The 19916-nt window shown below is 48.3% G+C and overlaps 1 long non-coding RNA gene across 1 annotated transcript; it reads right to left on the bottom strand.

Annotated features, from left to right (window-relative positions):
- Positions 1-508: 508 nt before the first annotated feature.
- Positions 509-10265, bottom strand: LOC135451156 (uncharacterized). Its single transcript, XR_010441236.1, has 3 exons — positions 9774-10265; positions 5056-5155; positions 509-1978 (listed from the first exon to the last, which is right to left on the bottom strand). It is a non-coding gene; the product is annotated as an uncharacterized LOC135451156 (long non-coding RNA).
- Between the last annotated feature and the right edge of the window lie 9651 nt (positions 10266-19916).

A 19916-nucleotide genomic window follows, 5' to 3' on the forward strand; every position in this document is an offset into this window, starting at 1 on the left:
GAAATCAGAGACTCCCAAGTTTCATGCTCACCAGTTCAGCTGTTCTGGCTGGGGGTCTTCTCCACCAGTAGTGCTCAGGGGATTTGTGAAGGCATAAATGAGCAGTAATATAAGCACATGCATGAAATTCCCTTCGTGTAAACCAGCCCCATTAGTCAATGGACTTGTGGATGTCATTTTAACCAACAGACTCTAGTTAAATTAGGGCTGGGGGGTTGCTCAGAATAGGTTAAATCCAAGTATTTGAAGAGAGCTGCACATGTATTTTCATTAATACTGCTGTATGTGTTGTTAAAGAACTCAAAGTACACCAGTGTGGCTTGAGAAAAGAAAGCTTTTGAGCTGACCTTCTTCCAGGAGAATAAATTCATGTCTTCAGAAGTGAATAAGTCTCACTTCAGTGATCTTATCTCAAAAAAAAAAAGGCAATAAGAAAATGAGAAGAGACACGGAGGAGGGAGGTAAGGACAGTGGAAGTGATGGGATAGATACCATATGAGGAGGAAAGACTAGAAAAACAAGGAGGCTCCAGTTTGGAAGAACAAAACCTTGGGGCAAATAAAGACAGAGAAGTCTGGAGAGGTCAAGAGAGGTCTGGTATGGACCTGGAATTCTTTTTCCCTTTTCTTCACAACACAATAACATGGAGAGGAATGTTCAGGAGCCAGGTCTCAAGCAGACAAAAGGAAGTACTTTTTCACACAACACATAATTACACTGTGGAACTTATTGCCACAGGATGTCATGGAGGCCAAAAGTATAAATGAATGAGGGAAAAAAAACCAAAGGGATTACACAAATTCATGCAACCTCCGGCTTAGGAAGTCCCTCAACTGCTGATTACCAGGAGCCAGGAGGAAATGCCGGAGGAAGGATCACTTTATACTCTCCCTCTTCCCATATCCCTTCCCAAGCATCTGCAGCTGGCCACAGCCAGGCTCTGCTTGTTGCCCAAGTGGACATTTATTCTGAGACAGTCTGCCACTGTTTAGATCCTCCTGGGAACTCCCTTAGGCATGGAGCCTTAGGGACCAGAGGTGTCTCCTGCAGAGACACAGGACTGACCCCTCATTTTGTTACCTGCAGCCCGACGCAGTCACAGTGGGGTCCGTGGTGGCCACTCTTTGCTGGTTTAGGCTGCTGTAATTGAGGCCAGATTGAGCCCTGGAACCTTCAGAGAGACTCTTCCGCTTTCCCTGCCCCTGGGATTAAGCACTGAAATCTCTCTGCTAAAACCCTCTTTGAACGGGGATGGCAGATAATGCACAAACTGATTAAAAAAAAACCCCAGCACTGGGGAAAGTTAAATATTAAAGAGCCAAGGCCCAGTTTTAACTGCTGCTGCCGTCCCTCCTTCATCTCGTGCCAACTGCCTCCAGGATACATGTGCTGACACTGACTTTCTACCTCACAAAAGCGGCCACAGCACAGGCTTTAAAACTCAGCCCATTAATACTGGGATAGGAAGCAGAAAAATAGAACAAAGGCAGTGAGGGACTCCCCTGGTTCCCACTGTGACCATGCCCAATCCATCCCTGCAGCATCACAGGGCATGGTATCCCTACCCCAGTGAGGCATTCTGCCCCTTTGACTTCCCAACATTAGCTGATTGAAAATATTTTGCTGCCTGCTTTGCCCTGTTTTAACTAAACTATAATTTTCACTAGCGGAGAGGAGGGATTTGAGAGAAACATCTGGTCTCATTTCATCAGGATAACAGCTCTGTCTCTATTTATACCCGCGCGGGATCGCTGTGCCTCTCAGCTGTTCTGCTCCCGACAGTCCCTTTCAAGCTACCGTGTCCTGCTCTGCTGGGGCAGGCACCGGGTCGAGGCCAGCCCTGCTGCCACGTGAAACAGGAACCAGGCCCAAAAATGTGAGCTTGTGAGAGCTTGTCCCCTCCACACCTGGGGCTTGCTGTCTGCCACGCTGGTGACAATGTGCCTTGATGGATGGTCGCTCCTGTCCTTGTATCCTGCTGGGGAGAAAACAGGGAAAACCCATCTGACTAGACAGTTTGCTGAACTGGATGATCTTTAAGGTCCCTTCTGACCCAAACCATCCTTTAACTGGAAAATCATTTTCTTGGTAATCCCAGAGACTTTGCTGGTCAAGGATCAGGCCTGCAGCCATCAGCCTTATTGGTTTGAATACATCAACCTGAATAGTCTGAATTTTTCTCAAAAATCACAATGTGGATTTTGGAGGAAAGCTCAGACTATTGAGGAAAGATCAGCCAGCTCTGACTTTTCTGTAAGGTGTTAGCAAATAAACTGTGACCCTACAGAGACACGGGAAGGTCAGGGACTCTGCTGGGGAAGGCAGCACGTCCTACTTAATTCACCACAGTGGGAAAAATCCGCTCTGCTGCCTCCCCTCCAGTGCTCACAAGACATCGCATCTCATCCAGCATGTTTAAAAAAACCCTCAAGTCAAATGGCCAAGCACCTGGAAAATTACCACGTAGCACGTTCAGCAGTGCAAGTCAGGGTCTGAAAGGAGCTCGTACCCTGAATGATGATGGGATGTGGGTCAGCATTCATCATCTCAAGCAAGTCTATCCCACTGCCCTGCTTTTCCCTCAAACAGGCTGTGCCTCTGCTCCCATCCCAATCCCCTTACAGCTCCACGTGCCCCCAGCACACAGCTATTTCAGCATCACTCCCCTCCTGTTTTCAGCAGCTCTGGAGTGTTCATTAATTATTTTCTTACACTCAGCTGCTGAAGGAGGAGCCGCTCAGAGACACAGGGGTTTTGTAACCCAAATGAGACCAGCATTTTCAGATGCTCCTATTGATTGTACTAAGGTTGCAAAGTCCCTGGAGCAGGGTTGAATTTCATCCTGCATTTCTACCCTCTGATGTGATCCTGCCCCTTCAATATACTCCTTCAGAACGATCTTCTCAGCTGTGACCTGAGGTTGAGTAGATCAATATTTGTTTACTCAGCTTGGGTCTAATTTTCATATGTGCTGGGTAATCCAAGTCCACCTGAAAGCAGCAGATAGGGCCACTCCTGCCTGTTGTGTGAATCAGACTGAAATGTGGACCCTGCCTGAAACACCAGCCTTTTGGAGCAACTTGAGGCAGGAAATATGACTCAGTCTTGGGAGAACATCATCCAAATATAAACCCTGGTGATGCTGTGGACAGTTGGGCTGAGGGGTCACCAGCTGAACCCTTGTGGGCTCTTCACTTCCACGACTTTTCTGGCCAAGGAACATTTTTCTTCCTCATTTGAGTCACTCCTTTTGTGGCACATTAAATATTTTTGCAAAATGTGTCAGAAGTGCACCAAACCAGCCATTTCTATGTAATTGCTGAGAAATGTTCTCTCAACCTAAGTAAAACTGTTCAGAGGAGGCTGAGGGAGCAACCTGAGATAACAGCACCTTATCCTTCCAACAGCATGTTCTTAGGGTGAAATGTGCCTTCATCTCTACCCCTTTATAAAAAGCAAATATGAAGGCATATGCAGCACTAAATGTAATTTTTTTTCCCTCCTCATGGGATTTGGGGAGGAGGGAAATGAAGAAAGGCTGGTGCTGGCATAGAAAGGTCTGATTTTGGAACTTTGGAAACAAAGCTCAAGGAATGGATGGATGTGGCCATGCCAGGGTACCTGAAGTCTGATTAAAGGCTCTCACAAGTCAGCACAGAGCCCTTGTTAAAGAAGGTAGAGGTTCTTCTCTGTCTGCTGGAGCTGCTCAAATCCTATTCCATGACAACACATCCCTTCACCTTGCAGAGCAGGAATATCCAGACATAAAAAATCCTTCAGTCTGTCAAAAGCAGTCAGCTGGCTTTAAAGCCCAAATGACTCTTTCTTTTTTAAATTTCTCCTTTTAATAGTGGCTGCCTGTCTGCTGCTGCCCTGACTTTAAAACAAAATAACCAGCCTCCAGCAACCTTCAGAACAGATCTGTAAAACTCTCCAACTGACTGTAACAAGCAAAGGCAAGACTGTGACAAACCTGCCAGCTTTCTCTTCATGGGCTGGATCCTCTTCAGGGAGCCCAGGACTGGCATTTAAAAATGCAGCCTTTGAACAGGTCCTTTTTTGGGGATAAAGCTGGTCCCCAGGACACTGGGGAGGTGATGGCAGCAAATGCTGTGATGAGTCAGAAAAGGTCATGGGATGAATATGGGGTCAGTGAAAGGCTGCAGTTACAGGGCTGTAACTCAGCCAAAGAGGTTTGGGGTTTGTCTTTGTGCAAGAAATAAGGCCAGTAAGGAAGGAATCATGTGTTTGTCTCTGTTTTTCTTGTCAGGCTCCTGGTTAGGTGACTTGGCTTGAACTTTGAGCAAAGAGTAATCACTGGATTTATCTCCATCTCTAGAATCATGGAGTTCTTTCTCTGGGATTCCTATATTACAAATGTAACCAACTTCCCTCTGCTGTATTTTTGTTCTCCCTTGCCCGGACAGATGGGTTCTCTTCCTTCACTATTGTGAGCAGAGGCAGATGCAAATAAATAGGCACTTGTGCTCTGCTGTGTGGTTACCTAGAGAGGCTGTTGTTTGCAAACAAAGGCTGTACCAGCACACAAATAACCTCACTTGGTGTAGCCTGGAGATGGCTCTTCATTACAAACACAGCCCTGGGGTTCTCCACGCTGCACTGCCACATTTACCACAGCATCATTCACCAAGCAGGAGTGATCAAGAGCACTGTGAGATGCTGAGACTTCAGAGAAAAGGAGGAGCAAACTCCTCCTCTCCCCTCCCAGAACCTATTGTTCGCTGAGATGTTTGAATAAATAAAGGAAAAACACTGCTCTGGAGCTTGTAACAGCTCACACACACACAAATACAACATCCAGCCTTCTCCTCTGTCTTGTGAGCAGACCCTGAGAGCTGATGCACATTCCCTTGCACCACAAACAGGAGCTTCTCCTGATTTTGCAGGGTATGGATGGATGCCATTTTGGGGGATTTCCTCCTGGACCACACAAAAGTGCTTGACTGGAGCTGCCAGCTCTCAAAGGAAGTCCTGTGTCCCACTAGGAGGGCACCTGCAAAGATGCTGGGTTGGAGATGCATCCCTGCCACTCACCTGTGAATCTCCTGGGAGCAGAGCTTATCCCACAGCTTACCCATGGTGGGTCCTGGTCCAGGAGCAGGCATCACTGTGACATGGATGAGATACTCAGTCCCTGTTAAACACACAGAGATCATTAAAGCTTTCTGCTGATGCTTGTGGTTATTCAGGCCACCTTTAAAATAAGATGTAGGAGCCCCAGAAGTGGGCTGCACCAACCAAAACTGAGTCTCAGCGCAGGAATGGTGGAAAATGACTGTGTGGTGCTGGTCACAGCAGCCCTGCAGCCCTAAGAGTGCAGTCAAGGTGTAGGGTTGTGAGGAGGAGATTTGGGACAGTGGTACAGAGGCAGGCTGAAAATCACAGAAACATCTTGGGCACTTGAGAAGAAGCACCTGAACAGCTACACCTCCAATGAGCACCAGGATTTAAGCCCATGACAACAGCCACAACGAGAGCTGTGAGGTAGCTTTGTGTTTCTCAGCAGTGTTCTCTCCTGAGGAGAAGGTCTGGGCTCTCTTAGTTACCATGTGACCCTCAAATCCCATTTCTCAGGCCTTTGTTTTTCCTGCCAAGATCTGTGCAAGGATTTTGATGCTCTATCCCAGTGGGTGAGAGAGTACCAACCTACCTGGGTATTTATTTTACCTCCAGGAGGTACCTGCTGCTCATGCTGTGCCTACAGGGCATTTGGGGCATCAGATATTCTACCCAAGTCAATTAAAATGTCCCAGGGAAAAAATACATCCATGCTTTTCCAGGAATAAAGCAGACAGTTTGGAGCACAGGTGCCAGCAGTGCTATCCATACAGGAGGGGAGAGAATCCTGAAGGTGTTGGGCAGCTTGGAGCAACACTCAGCTGCTGCAGCACAGGAGAAGAGCAGCAGCACAGGATGGTACTCTGTTTACAGTCCCTATTCTTCCCTTAATTACAAGCTTCAGCAATGGCTAATAAAGATGATCCAAAACAAATAAATTGAGATGCTGCTGTAATTAAGTGGCTTTTGCTGCGTGCAGTGAGCCAGACCCATCTGTGTTGTAGTTCAGCAGAAGCCAGGAGGGTTCTACAAGGGATTCATTGCAATTGCATCTGAGCTGCTTCTAAGGTGGAGCTGACCATCCTGTTTGCTAAGAAACACCATTCTGTCCCCCACACAGTGATCCTGGGCAGGGGCACAGTCATTCACAGACATTCAAGCTGGTTGCATCTGCCTTCATGGCAGGTACATCTAGGTGAGACCTTCCTTGCTCATGGGAGGAAAGCTGGAAGCTGGTGGGAAGCAGCATTTGTTCCTCTGGGCAGAAAATCCCACAGTGATGACACTTGGTGGCTGTGCCCCTGGTTTTTAATCAGGGCTGTACAGCAGAGACAAGGAGCAATTACTGCTGGCTCTGTGCTTATTTGATGGATGAAATGAGCTGACAGACTCCCTGTGGCAAAGAGCAGCAAAAGGCTTTTCAGGTTGTCCACTTGAGCTCGCAGGTGAGGGCTGATGCCTGGCAAGGGCAGATGTGAAGGGCAGTGTACACAGAGCCCTGACTGCCCTGCAGATGTGCAGCTTGAATTGCAGGAGCCTGAGCTCCCACACCATGGCTAATGCTCCCACAAGCCTCCCCTGTTGAGATGTGCAGTGCCCACTCCTCTCTGCAGGTACAGTCCAAAATGTTTAGGGCTTCCTGTGCATGGATGCAGATTTCAGCCTGAGAAATACTGAGCATCTGGGAGTTGCATTGGGTATTTTTCCTCCCACTTCTGTATTTTCTATAGGAGGGTAGTCTCAGCACTTCTATGACCACAGCTAATATTTTAAAATCCACTTGTCCCAGAGAAGAGCCAGTTCATGGTCCTTTTGCAGGATTCCAATCCAAGTTGTGCATGATGTCTAGTAACAACCTGGTATGTCTAAAAATGGTACCAGCACTCTGCTAGAGCCTGGTCCCCTTCTCTTTCACATCACCACAAGGTGCCGGGGCTAGTGGTCATGACCCTAGTAAGAGAGGCACTCTCTCCCTAAGCTACCAAAATCCCACCTACTGGAGCTAATCCTTGAAGGAAAAAGGGGATACACAGAAAAACTCACACCCATTGTGTTACTGTGCATCCCACACTGTGGCACTGAGCACAGGGCACAGATCCTGCCTCTCCCTCCCATTTGCCCTTTAGAGCTCTTGCAGGATTTTATGAGAGGAGTTCACCTCTCTTCCTGATCCTGAGTGCCAGATAAAAGGGTGCTCACATGCAAACCTGCTGCTTCACTCCAGATAAAGAAGCACAGGTGGTGTGATCACCACTGCCAGCCAGGAGCTGCCTCCAGAACAATCAGCCAGCCAGGTTTTCCCCACACCAGAACAATCAGCCAGCCAGGTTTTCCCCACACCTGGCAGGACACAGACAGGGACAGCCACGCTGGCACTGCCACACCCAACCCCAGCCCTGGCTCTCTGTCAGGCAGCTGCTGTGTGGAGCACTAATGCTGGGTGGGCTCTGCTCTTCCTCCTAGGTCACAGCTGTAACAAACAGCCACACTGATTTCTCCACCCCCAAACTTTTTGTCTCATCATCCCTCCCCCACATGCATTCCCATCTGCCTTCTGGACAGAGAGTTTTTATAGGATGTTTCAGCCCAAGAAGCAGATTGTTTTCTCCGAAAATAGTTTTCTCCAAAAATGACGCGCAAGAGGCAGCGCAGCTTTGGGAGTGTGGGATCCCCTAGGGGAAGGGACAAAGCTGTGGTTAAACCTTGGGGTGGAGAGTCAGCAGATCAGGGTTCTCACCCCCTGGCTCTCTGAGCTCTGACTCAACCCATGGCCCCTGAATGTTTGGTTTCCCCTTTGGGAAAACCGGTGTGATGACACACTGTGATGGCATCATACAACCCTTTTTTACTGCTGGGAACCACCACAGGCTTCTGCAAAGGCACACTCTCTCAAAAAATATTTAAAAAATTAAAAATAAGCTTTTGGAAACCAAAATGCTCCTCTGCAAAGTTTTCATCTGTCGTGGTTCACTGAAGCTGCAAAGATCTGCTTAGATACTCTAAATATTTACCTGGCATTTTTATATTTGCCCAATACTGAAAGCAGCAGTCAGTGCTCAGTCCCCTGGGATGCACAGCTGTGCCCTGGGTGCTGTGCTGGGAGCAGGACTGTGAGGAGCTGCAGTGACCCTGTTGCCTCTCAAGTCCCCCCAAGCTGGAACAGGGCATCCTCTCTTTTTTCCCCATCATTCTTCTCTCCCCTTCAGCACCCTCTGGCTCCCCTAGCTGTGCCTGCAGCTGAGCCCCACTGCAGGGCTTCCTTTGCTTTCCCCCCAAGCCCAGCACTGAAGATCTTTGCTTCCATACCAACATTTGGAGCACTCCAAAGATGCTCCTTGGCTTCAGCTGTCAGAGCTTTATGAAACACTCCCCTGGCAAGAGCATGGTGGAGCCTTCCCTCTTGCAGGCTCTGGGACAGCCCTCCTGAACAGGAGATGCTCAAGGCTACCAAACTGGCAAAGCTTCTGGGGATGTGGAGTGTCTCATGCCCTGCTCTGCAGCCCCACAAAGTACAGGGATCACTCCAAGGCTTGTGTGGCACTTCTGGGTCACTGAGGATAATCTAACACCCTTACACTGGGGAAGTAAATCAAGTCATGTTTCTCAAGGGGGCTTCTACCTGCCCTGCCTGTCTTTGCTCTTCCTCTGCTCCCCTCTTTCAGCCCCAGTCATCTCCCCCTACAGCATCCCCTTCCCTTTGGATCTCTCCTTGTCCCCTGTACAAACACTGACAGGGCAGTGGCCATCAGCTTCACACCTGGAGAAAGCCTTTCTCTGGGAATTTGATTGTGCCTCCATCTCCCCTCTTCAAACCCTCTGCCCTGTCCCTTTGCCCTGAAAACCTCCTTAACATGAGAACCTGCTTATTTTTTATAGTACTTGGGCAACACCTTACAACAGCATAAGCCCTATTTTCAAATCAGCCCCTTTAAATGCTGCATTAGTAAGAAAAATTCCCTCTCTTCACTGATACATCTCTAGGCTCTTTACCAAGAAGAAGAAGAAAGAGACTGTGGCTCCCTTTAAGAAGTGTGGACACTGAATTTGCGCAGGTGACTTGGCCAAGATCTTCCAGAGGAGGAGCAGCAGCACAGCTGAAAGTTATTTTAAGTCCCATCCCAGTGAACCTTGCTAAGAACAGGAATAAACAAAGTTACGTGCATGTTGCAAAAAGTGTACAAGATGGAGGAGAAGAGGAAGGTTAATCCAGGATGCAAGGCAGTGATGTTCAGAGCTCCCTCCTCTCCCACATGTCACTTCCAGTGTCTGCCAGCACGTCCCAGACTACACCCCCACCACAGCGGAGTGTTCAGGATCTACTTGCCTCAGTTTTTGAAAAGCAACCTCATTTTTCCTAAATATTTCCACTAGGGAAAGGGAATGTCAAGCTTAAAATCCTCAAGGCTCCATGTACCTGCACCCAGGAGCTAAAATCCACACAAGCATCCTGCAATGATCAAAGACTAAAATAAAAAAACATCCAAAACTATCCTAGCACTGCTGCTCCTCAATTCTTGCTGCCCAATTCCCACCACCTCCCACGGGGCAGCATCACCTGGATCAGGAAGATGATGCAGGAAATCTACCTGCACTAAGGATCTAAAATCCATGGAATTCTCCTGTAATGATCCACCCAGGAAGGTAGATCATTCATTCAAAGGAAGAGCACCTTTCAGTGCCTGGGTAATGCTTACATGGTCCTTCTCACACCAAGCTCTTCATGCTGAGCCACCTCCTTTGGTTTTCCAGTCCACGTGTCTCCTGTGTCTTGGTCACAATCCAAAAGGGTGAAAATGTCTCCTCTCCTCTGCAAAACCACCCCGGTATTCCCGGAGAGAGGAAATCCCTCTCCAGTGAAGGAGAGCTGTTGCTGGGCTGCTGCTGCCATCTTCTGTCCGTCTGGAATTTTGCTGCTCGCAACTTCCCCAGCCTTTGGCCCGTGTCAAGGCAAAGGAGGCAAGGGAAATGCAGGGATACAAGGCTTTAGGAACGGGTGGTGTTCCCTCATGGGTCAGAGAGGGTGGAGATCCAGGGATGTGCCATGGGGGTGCCCCCTTCCAGCCTTGGCACCTTGAGGGTGCCGGGCTCTGCCGATGGAGAAGGCGCAGGCTTTGCCTGAGGAGCCACATCCAGGAGATGAAGGGGCTAAATACCCTCACTTAATGCAGTTGCTAAGTGGACTGTTACCAGACACAGCGTGAGCTGTTCACGGTTCTTCCTGAAAACACAGGGAAATCAAATGTTTAATTCAGAGAGAACAGCAGGACTATGTGATTTCTCTCCTGACACCCATCCAATGAGGGCTTTTTGGCAGGGAAGCAGAGAGAGTGGTGTGACTGCCACTAAAGCTGTGGCAGCAGAGCGTGTCGTTGATCAGAAGGTGAGGATACAGAGCCATTGTCTTCCAAACTGCAAAGACTTTTGTCCATTTGTTCAGGGCTTTAGTTCTGCCTGAACTGCTGCCTTGCAACCCTCAGATAACATTTTTCCCCTTACCCTGTCACTTTTGGCAGAGAGTGATGCTTGGGGGAAGTTTTCCTAACAGTGGGCTGTTAAAATATGTAATAAAACTACTTAATACCAAGTTTTTTTATAGGCTCAGTATAAATACAGTATTTTTAACAGGCTCAAATACCAAGCCCCACCATGGGTTCAGTTCAACAGATCTCTGGCCCCATAACATTGGGGATTACTTGTGTCACAGGTCTTTAAGCAGGTGCTGTAGCAGATCCCTGGAGGTGTAGTATGAGGACATGGTGCAATTTCCAACCACTTGTGTCACAATTTCACTGCTTCTTGGCCACTGGACATGGATTTAATCAGTGTAAACAGCAGCAGCTGCTCAGGGGGCAGCACATGAAACACAACCTACACCTGGGTATTTCAGCTGTCAAAAAATTGCCCAAAAAGCTGGCATCTTGTCTCTTTGGCACCTATCTGTGTAAGCTGAGGTGATCATTTCAGGTTTGCATCTTGATTTAACCTCCCTCTAATGTCCCACGGAGGTGAGGATTGCGCAGGGTCCAGCTGGGATGCAGCCAGTGAGAGATTCTGTCAGCAGCCCCAACCTGCTGAATTTCAACAGTCTGAAGGTGTCAGGGGCTGCAGGAAAGGCAACTCTTACAAACCAAACCCACACAGACACAGTGCAAACTTCAGACCCAGACAAACTTTCTTACCCAGAATGTGACACTCCTGGTGAACCTGTTCAGTGCTGAAGCACCACAGGCCACGAGCAGCGGTGAGTTAATTCCCCTTTCCCCTCAGTGGGAACATCCTGAGCTGGCCCTGTCACAAAGCTGTCTCACCACAGAGCAGCTCAGGGTCCCCTGATGGGCTCCAGGGCAGCAGCTCTGGCTGTGAGCAGCAGTGTCTGTGCCACTCAGCCTCACCAGGGAGCTGCAGCAGGGGTGTCCAGCTCCTGCAATATTCAGCAGCAGCTGCCAGCTGAAATGCCAAGTTCTCCACTCCTCTGAAAGATGGGAACATCCCGAGACAAAGCCATTGAAAGGAAACAACGTCCTGAGGTTCATGCAGACAGGCAGCAGCAGAGGAGGGGACAGGCTGCAGGAATCATTTCTATACCTTGATCCATGCCACCCTGTGGTATTTTTGGGGTCCCCTGCGGCAGGAAGGAAATTATGAATCTGACTCCATGTTCTTAGAAGGCTAATTTACTATTCTATTCTATTCTATTCTATTCTATTCTATTCTATTCTATTCTATTCTATTCATTATGCTACACTAAAATTATACTAAAGAATAGAGAAAGGGTACTTACAGAAGGCTTAGCAACATACTAACTAAAACCTGTGACTGCTTCCAGAGTCCCAACACAGCTGGACAGTGATTGGTCATTAAGTCAAAACAATTCACATGAGACCAATCAAACAACCACCTGTTGGATAAACAATCTCCAAACACATTCCAAAGCAGCAAAACACAGGAGAAGCAATCAGACAATTATTGTTTTCATTCTTCTCTGAGGCTCTTCAGCTTCTCAGGAGAAGAAATCCTGATGAAGGGATTTTTCAGAAAATATGAGAGTGACAGAGGCCATCATCAGTGGGGACCGAATCACAGAAAGGGTTGGGTTGGGAGTCACCTTAAAGCTCATCTCATTCCACCTTTTTTTTCTTTTTCTAATTTTTTTTTTTTTTGTAGAAACAGAGTATTGTGAGCATTTAAGCTCCCAGCAGAGGAACTCCAGAGTCCTGGTTCTCTAAGAAACAAAAATATTAAATCAAGAAATCCCATTTTCCCCTCATCCTTTTAAATCTTCTTTCATTGGGTTGGAGCCAGGGAGTCATTAACTCCTGGTTGGGTACTGCAAGGCCACAATTGTGATGTGCTTAGTGGCAATGCCATAAAAACCCCCTCATTCCTGTACCAAAGGGCTTGTGTTCTTAAAGAATAATGTGTTGGGATAATGCCTTAGAAGTGGATTAGTGGATCCTGATGCTCCTTCATTTGCATTTTCCCCCTGGAGCATGTTTGAAGGTGTTCAAATAATTTTTTAAACGTACTCAATGGCAATTTAATCCTTAGGTAATGACTGAGCTCCACAGAAATATTTACATAGCCACGATCCAGCACACTTTAAGGATGTAGAGCAGAGGAATAGCCAGGAGCTGTTCTGGTCCTGCTTTATTTCAACCCCAGGAGTGGAAAGCCCAGACTCAGCTGCAGACTTCTTCACACACCCCATTCTTTCCCTTCCCTCCCTGCAAAGCCTCATGGCCATCTCCACAAATTCTGAGTGAATTTGCAGCTAAATGAAGCCTTCAACCACCTGCTCCAGCACAGGGCCACAGGAAAGGCCATCATCTCCGGTGTAAGCTGGCTCCTCACAAGACTGGGAGCTTTTTCCCCAGCCCCCTCCGCAGCCCAATTCTGTGTCTGGGCTGCAGTCAGAGCCTATGGCAGCAGAGCATCACAGCTCACTTCCAGCTGCTCCTTCCAGTTTCTGCTGTCAAAAAGAAGCTGAGGCTAATCAGGGTCCCACTGGTGCCCCTTTGGGAGTCACTGCCATAGGGGGTGAAGCACAGGGTGCCCAGAGCAGCTGTGGCTGCCCCTGGCAGTGTCCAAGGTCAGGTTGGATGGGGCTTGGAGCAGGCTGGGACAGTGGAAGGTGTCCCTGCCCATGGCAGGGGGTAGGACAAGGTGAGCCTTAAGGCCCCTTCTGAGCCAAACCACTCTGTGGTTGTGTGTCAGAGCAGAGATACAGCTCCATCAGCAGCTGCACAGAAAGGTCTGGGCTGAAATGAGGCCCAAAGTCAGAAAGGTGGCAGGGCACAGGCTTGTGTGCTTTGCACAGGGAATGGAATCCATCCAGCCACCAGCAGTGAGCAGCAAGGAAGGGACAGTGCTCTCCTGCCCTCCCTGCACACAGCCTGTCACATTCCCTGGCATTTTTGCCTGGGGAGAGTGACTGTGCTCCTGACCCTGCATCAGCCCACCCTGGTCCCAGGAGGGGCCATTACAGACTCGGTTACCTCTGAAAGAGCCACTGCTAACAAAGGGACCCTGAGATGCCACTAACGAGCTGGCTGCTACTCTTTGAAGCTTAACGAGAGAAGCCTGAGCTACAAGGGGCTGTGTAGTCACAACAGTCAGAGCATTTCATCTGTCAATGCTTCAATTTGTCCGTGCTGTGCCCTGCTGTTCCGGCATCAGAGCAGCTCTGGCTCCTGAGCTGCTCCAGCACTGCCCGTGCTGCAATACCCCTCCCGGCTTCCTTCTGCAACTCCAGTCCTGCTTGGCAGTGCCTTAGACCCTGGAGGAAGTTTTTCTAACTCCCATCCATCCTTTAAAAGCTTTGCAAATTCATCACATCATGCACAGCTTCTCATTGTGGAAGAAAAGAAGTGGGTGTTTAGCTTATTTCACTGGTAATAGCAGAAAATGGTCTATTGCAGCAAAGAATTTGTCCAAATAAGCTGTGAGCCATAGCCTTCCTGCAGATAAAATCCAGCTCGTTTGAGTGCCCTGGAAGCACTCTACAGGTATCCACTATTGAAGCATCATTGTACTTTAGATAAATGTGCTGCTTAAAGATAGCTGTCAGCACAGGCTGCTGAATAATGCCTTCATTTTATACACTCAAATTGTTCCCCAAGTTATTGGCAACACCTAAAGTTGGTCGTCTGACAGCAGAAGAATAGCCAGCATGACGGTAGAAGAGCAGGACCCTGACCCTGTGGCACCCACTGAGCTTCCAGCAGTGTTAAAGGGCTTTAATAGGTTACACCCAAGTTACTGCATTTATTAGTTGTCAGTCATCACCCTTCCATCACTCTGCTCTGCTGGAGTCGTGTCTCTGCTGTGCTCAGGTCACACCCCTGGAGGTTCCACATTTCAGTTACACACTGTACATACAGAAATCCCAAATAGGCAGATTTAAAGCCTATATAATAGCATATATTCTTATATAGAATTACACTTACAACAAGTATTTATCATAGAGGGAAGGAATGCTGCTTCCCTCTGCCATTTTTTCTTTTGCTCTTCCTTTACTCACCTAAAAGAATCTTTGAGCCTTGAGAGAGTACTATGTGTTATAGCCTTACCTCTTCCAGGACTGGGAAGCTTTTCTAAGGCTCCTATTCCTCTTTCACACATATTTATTTAAATTAAAGTTATAAGCACCTTTATTGGCTCATAACTCTCGATTATTTTTTTCAGGTTTTAGCCCCTACTTCTTCATCTGATGTATAACTTCAATAATCATTTCAGTTCAGCTCTTTCTTCAACAGCACAGCAGCCTTTAGCTGCTCTGCCTCTCCTTAAGTGCCTCTGGTGCATCCCCACCCTTGGGCTGGGGCTCTAAATAAGCTCGGCCTGGGGGCTTTGCTGCTCTCTAAGCCTTGGGTAGCACCACTAATCTCCAGCTCAGCAGTGAGCCTGGCCTTAGTCCCTGCTGCTCTAGGCCTGGCCAAGCCTGTTTGTTTCCCCCAGCCTGGGGACAGACTGACCACCTGGACTCCAGACCTGTTTCATCTCTACAGAAGAGTGCTCAGCACTCTCTCCTCCAGCTCCAATGGGAGATAAAACCTTGGCTTCCTATTTTATATTCCAATGCCAGCAATTTATCACAATTTGTTGCCCTTGCTGAATACTTGCTACCATCCAGGTGGCTCCTGGGTGGCATCTTTCCTGGAGCAGTGCTGTTTGTCCCACTGAGGGCAGCAGGGGCTGTGGCAGAGCTGGGTGGCTTTTGGGGGGACTCTGTGGGATCTGATGCTCCTGTTCCCCCACATCTGGGTGGCAGGAGGCACCCTTGGGATCTGTTTCCCATTGGAGCTCCTGCAGCCGAGCCCTGGCACCCCAGTGGAGGCTCCTGAGTGCTGTGGGAAGGCTGTGCCTCCCAGCCAGGCTTCCTTCAGCACATCAGGGGTGCAGCCAGCTCTGGGGGGCTGTTCCTGCCTGCTGAGCACTTTGTTATTGCTCCTCCTCCACAGCTGCTCCTCAGCCTCACACTGGGGTCGCTGAGCAATTTGGGCGAGGAGAGGGCATTGTTGGCCCGGGTGTTTCACACCCCTGCTAGGTAGAGTTAGCTGAGGGGGGAACATTGTGACTACCCACAGAGTGTTGGCTTTTTCAGCAACTGTGAAGGATTTCTTTAGTTCCTCAAAATGTCTGGAGTTTTAGTACTTACAATCAGCAAAAATTGGCATGGAATATCAACGGAGCACAGCTTTCAGAAACTCATTTTCTTTTTCCTTTCAAACTGACAATGGGATTTTAAGAAAAACTTTGAATAATGGATATACTTTTGAATAATGGATGTTTCACAGCCAAAGTCCCTTGACTTTTCTTTCTGTGCCTGAATGAGAAGCCTTTTAATTGCACAACACGTGGCGAGGAGGTACAAAACGCTTTGTGTCTTGTGCTGCTGATTAACTGATGCATACACTCCCATTAAACATTCAGAGAGGGCTAAGTGTATCCCAGCCTGAAGCTGTGTGCTATGCACGTTGGGTTTTTATCAGTTGAGACTCTGGCATGAGATGTTTTGTGATTTTCCTTGTCTCTGTCATGGCTGCTCATTATTTCCCCTCTTTTGTGAGTGTGTATACTTTGGATCTTTTCTCTTTCTGGGGAGGCGTTCTTCCACCTGGAGAGCTTGTAGCTTGTGCTCTGGGCTTGTGCAATGGCTGTGAGGTCACCTTGTGAAGTGAAGAAGACTGCTGAGCTGAGAGTGTGGAATAAACCCTGTTTTCCAAAATAGCAGTGTGGGTTTTTTTTTTCTTTTTATTTTGTTGGTTTGATTTTTTGGGCTTTTTCTTGCAAGAGTTTTCCTGAGAAATGGTGAAAGAGGTGCCTGGTGCCTTTGCAAGGCTGGATGTTCTGTCATGGTGAGATGGAGAAGCTGCAGTGCACGGAGCAATTTGAGCCCCCTGGAAATTGCTAATGTGGGATGCAGGCAGGGGAATTAGCAGGAGCATCAGTGGTCTGGGTCTTCATTGCTCTCATTCCATCATGTTGCTGTCTGTCCCTGGAGCTGGCACTTCTCCAAGTTAATTCAGCTTTCATGAAAGTTTAACTCTGCTGCAGAAGGGAAAAGACAAGTCACTGTGGCCCTGAAAAATGTAAAGGGTGGTTTGGGGTCAAGTTTTCTTGTCCTCAGTTTCCCCAGGTCTTGGTGCAGCGCCCAGCTCTTTGAGTGAGCCCAGATGGGCTCAGCAGAGTGAAACCCTGCTGTGTTAGTACTTCTCTAACTTCTGTTTGCACAAAAAACCCCCAACAAACCCCAAAACTTTAAACAATGACCCCATCAGCTTCCCAGTTTTCTTTCCAAGCCCAAATTCAGGCTGAGGACCAAGCCTCAATGCATAAATGCTGCTGGAGCCTGGCTCTGTCCTGCTCCCAGCCCTCTTCGTCCTGGCTGGGAGGGACTTCAGCTCAGTTTATAGAGTGAAATCCTCTGACTCTGGACTATTCAAACTCTTGGGATTACTGCACAGAAGACCTACAGAGGCACCCTGGGGTGGCCCAGATGGTCCTGTGGGCTCCCTGCTATCAGGATTTTCTCTTTCACTGAGGGGTTTTTGCGGTCCTTGCCTCTTCAAGCCATGGGAGGCTGCCAGCAGGGTTTCTGGCTTTAAACAGAGCTTATTCTCTCTCAATTTTGCAGCTTCTTGCTTCGAGTACAACTGCAATTTAGCTTTATTTCGCAAAATCTGACATGACTGGAGACTGTGATTTACTGGCCTTGGAGGATACGGTGTATGTAACTGTGCAGGGCATAAGTGGCTTTTCATGGCAGAGGAGTCATAAATTGAGATGAGAAAAAACGAGGGAAATGGGTTAGTGTCCAACTTTACAAGGCAGCAGCAGGAACAGGACGCAGGCAGGTGATCTGTAACTGTCACGGGGCTTTATTGCCCCTGATTGCCTGCAATAAAGCTCCTCGAGCAGGGTTCAGGTGCCTGGAGAGACACAAGATGGCAATGTTCTCAAAAGGACACCCTGCAGCTTCCCGGGGCTGAGGGTGTCCAGCTGATCAGCTTGCCCTGCACTGGCACTTGATGGGGACCCTGGGAAGGGTCTGTGGCTGGTCACCCCTCCATGGCCACCAAGAAAGCAGCCTGGGGGTGAGGGGGGGATGTGGAAGTCTCTGGGGGCACCAGCTTGAGGTGAGCTGGTGTTGCCCTGGCCTCAATCCAGAGCTTGGCATCCCTGCCCTGCTTCTCCATGGCACACGCACCAGGAGGTGTTGTGGCAGCAGTTGTGGCCACTGGGGTTTCTTCTTTTGACATCTGCATCCCCTCTTTGCCTTCTGTGCCCTCCACACCTTCCAACAGACCCAGATCCAGAAGGACATTTTAGACACAGAATAACAACCTTCTCTTGGCTGTTTTTTTTTCTCCTTTTTTTTTGGCTTGGTTTTACTTAATGCCACAAGAATATCTGCAGGATTTGTCCCACTTAAAAATTAATTTTCCCTGGTTGAGCAGGGGGTGGTGTGGGGTAGGTGGAAGAATTGCCTCTGCTTTATTGTTTGTTTGTTTTTTTTTTTTCTTTGCATTTGCCTGACAAATATTTCTGGGTCCCTTGGCATTATATGTTAATTTTCAGCTTAAAGGTTGTAAGGCATTGCAATGTGGCACGGGAAGGGGTGGTGTGACAGTCTCCAGGCTGCCTGTGCTCGTTTTATCCGCAAATGGCTGCATTTGCAATGTGTAATGATCTCTGTAAGGCAGTTAGAAGTGAGATAAACATCAATTTTATGGCTGGGAAAACATAAGGGGTGTTGCACAGGAAAACGAGAGGACCTGAATACTGAAAACTCTCCGGCCTCCTCACTCTCTGCTGTTGGGTTTGGCTCTTGTCTCTCCATGGATCCCTGTGCATCCCAATCCCTCCTGTGCTGGGTCCAGGCTGGTGAGGTGCTGCAAGCCAGGGATGCAGGAGCTGCACAGCCTCTCCTTTAAGGGTGGGGGATGCAGGTAACCAGGATTTAGTATTCCCAGCCAGGTGTTCTGGAGGGTTAGCTGAAGTGGGAATGAAGACCAAGATTAGGAAGTTTTTTTAGGATTTGTTTTGTAACAGGAGCTCCCACACAAGGCTGAGGTCACGGTTCTGGGGCATCCAGACTGAGGATGTGTTTTGAGTTTCACAAATAACAAATAACAGCTTTTTGCAGCTCTCTTTCTTCACCAGATACGATACAGGGTACAAAATGCTTTTTCTAATATGCTGAATGCCTCTGGAATGCAATTAATATTCTTGCCTAAGTCTCCAAAAATTAACAGGCGTGTCTGGAAGCTGCTGAACGTGGCTGTGTGTGCAGGGGGGTGCTGGGGAGGGACAGCTCGGTCCATCCAAGCTGGAAACAACCTCACATGGGGAAGGAAGGTGCAAAACCATGGCTGGGAACTGGAGCTCCCAGAGTGGCTGCAGAAAAACAGGGAGAGTCCCCCCATGGGCAGATCACAGCCACAGGATGGTGCTGAGGCTTGTAGGTGGGAGCAGACCCCACCCCAGCTGCTTTAGGTGGCACCACCTTCCTCCCACCAGCATGCCCATGGCCTGGGGAGCTCCAAATGCCACCCCCCAGCTGGAGCAAGGGCTCTCCCAGCTCCTTCCCTTTGAGCCTGACAGGGGTGATCCAGCTAATTATTAATGAGCTACCGTTGAGACTGATTGGGGATGAGGGCTCTCCCCATGTGCTGCAGGTGCTCAGCCTGCCTGGGAACCTGAGCCTGGGTGGTTTTTATTTTCTTGCTCTGTGTGACACGGAATAGGCTGCCAAAAGCTGGCAGCATATTCAGGGCTGGTGTTTTTTGCTGCGTAGAATATTTAAAATGAGTTTTCACATTTTATGTAGCTCATCTGCTACTTCCATTTCTCCCTGCATGATGCTCAAGACATCTCCACACAAAAAAAAAGAAGCATTTGTTTACATATATATTTTTCACATTTATAAGTGGCTGAAGCTCAGAGATTAACAAAGCTTCCTATCAATTCTGCTTCAAAAAAAAATAAACCTCATCTCAGAACCAAGTAGAAACAACATAAATCACCTCAAAATAGCTTCAGGTGCTGAAGCCACCTGAATTTCTTCTCTTGGGTTACAAAGGTTTCAGATGAGGTTGGGTTTTCTGTGGGGGACTGACCTGAGAGCCTGGGGCTGGCTGTGATCAGGGCCCCAAGGAGCTGCACAAACACACCGAGGGCATGAAGAAAAATGTTTTCCACCTAATCTTGTTACTGTAACAACAGCAGTGAAATCTTTTAAAGCAGAAAAATGTGATGTTTTAACGTGATAGTGGTGTCCCTTCAGCTCTGTGACAAATGTTATCTGCTGCCTGCATTGCAAGGGTTCTGTAAGC

Source organism: Zonotrichia leucophrys, chromosome 8 (assembly GCF_028769735.1).
Source record: "Zonotrichia leucophrys gambelii isolate GWCS_2022_RI chromosome 8, RI_Zleu_2.0, whole genome shotgun sequence".
Classification (NCBI taxonomy): Eukaryota; Metazoa; Chordata; class Aves; order Passeriformes; family Passerellidae; genus Zonotrichia; species Zonotrichia leucophrys.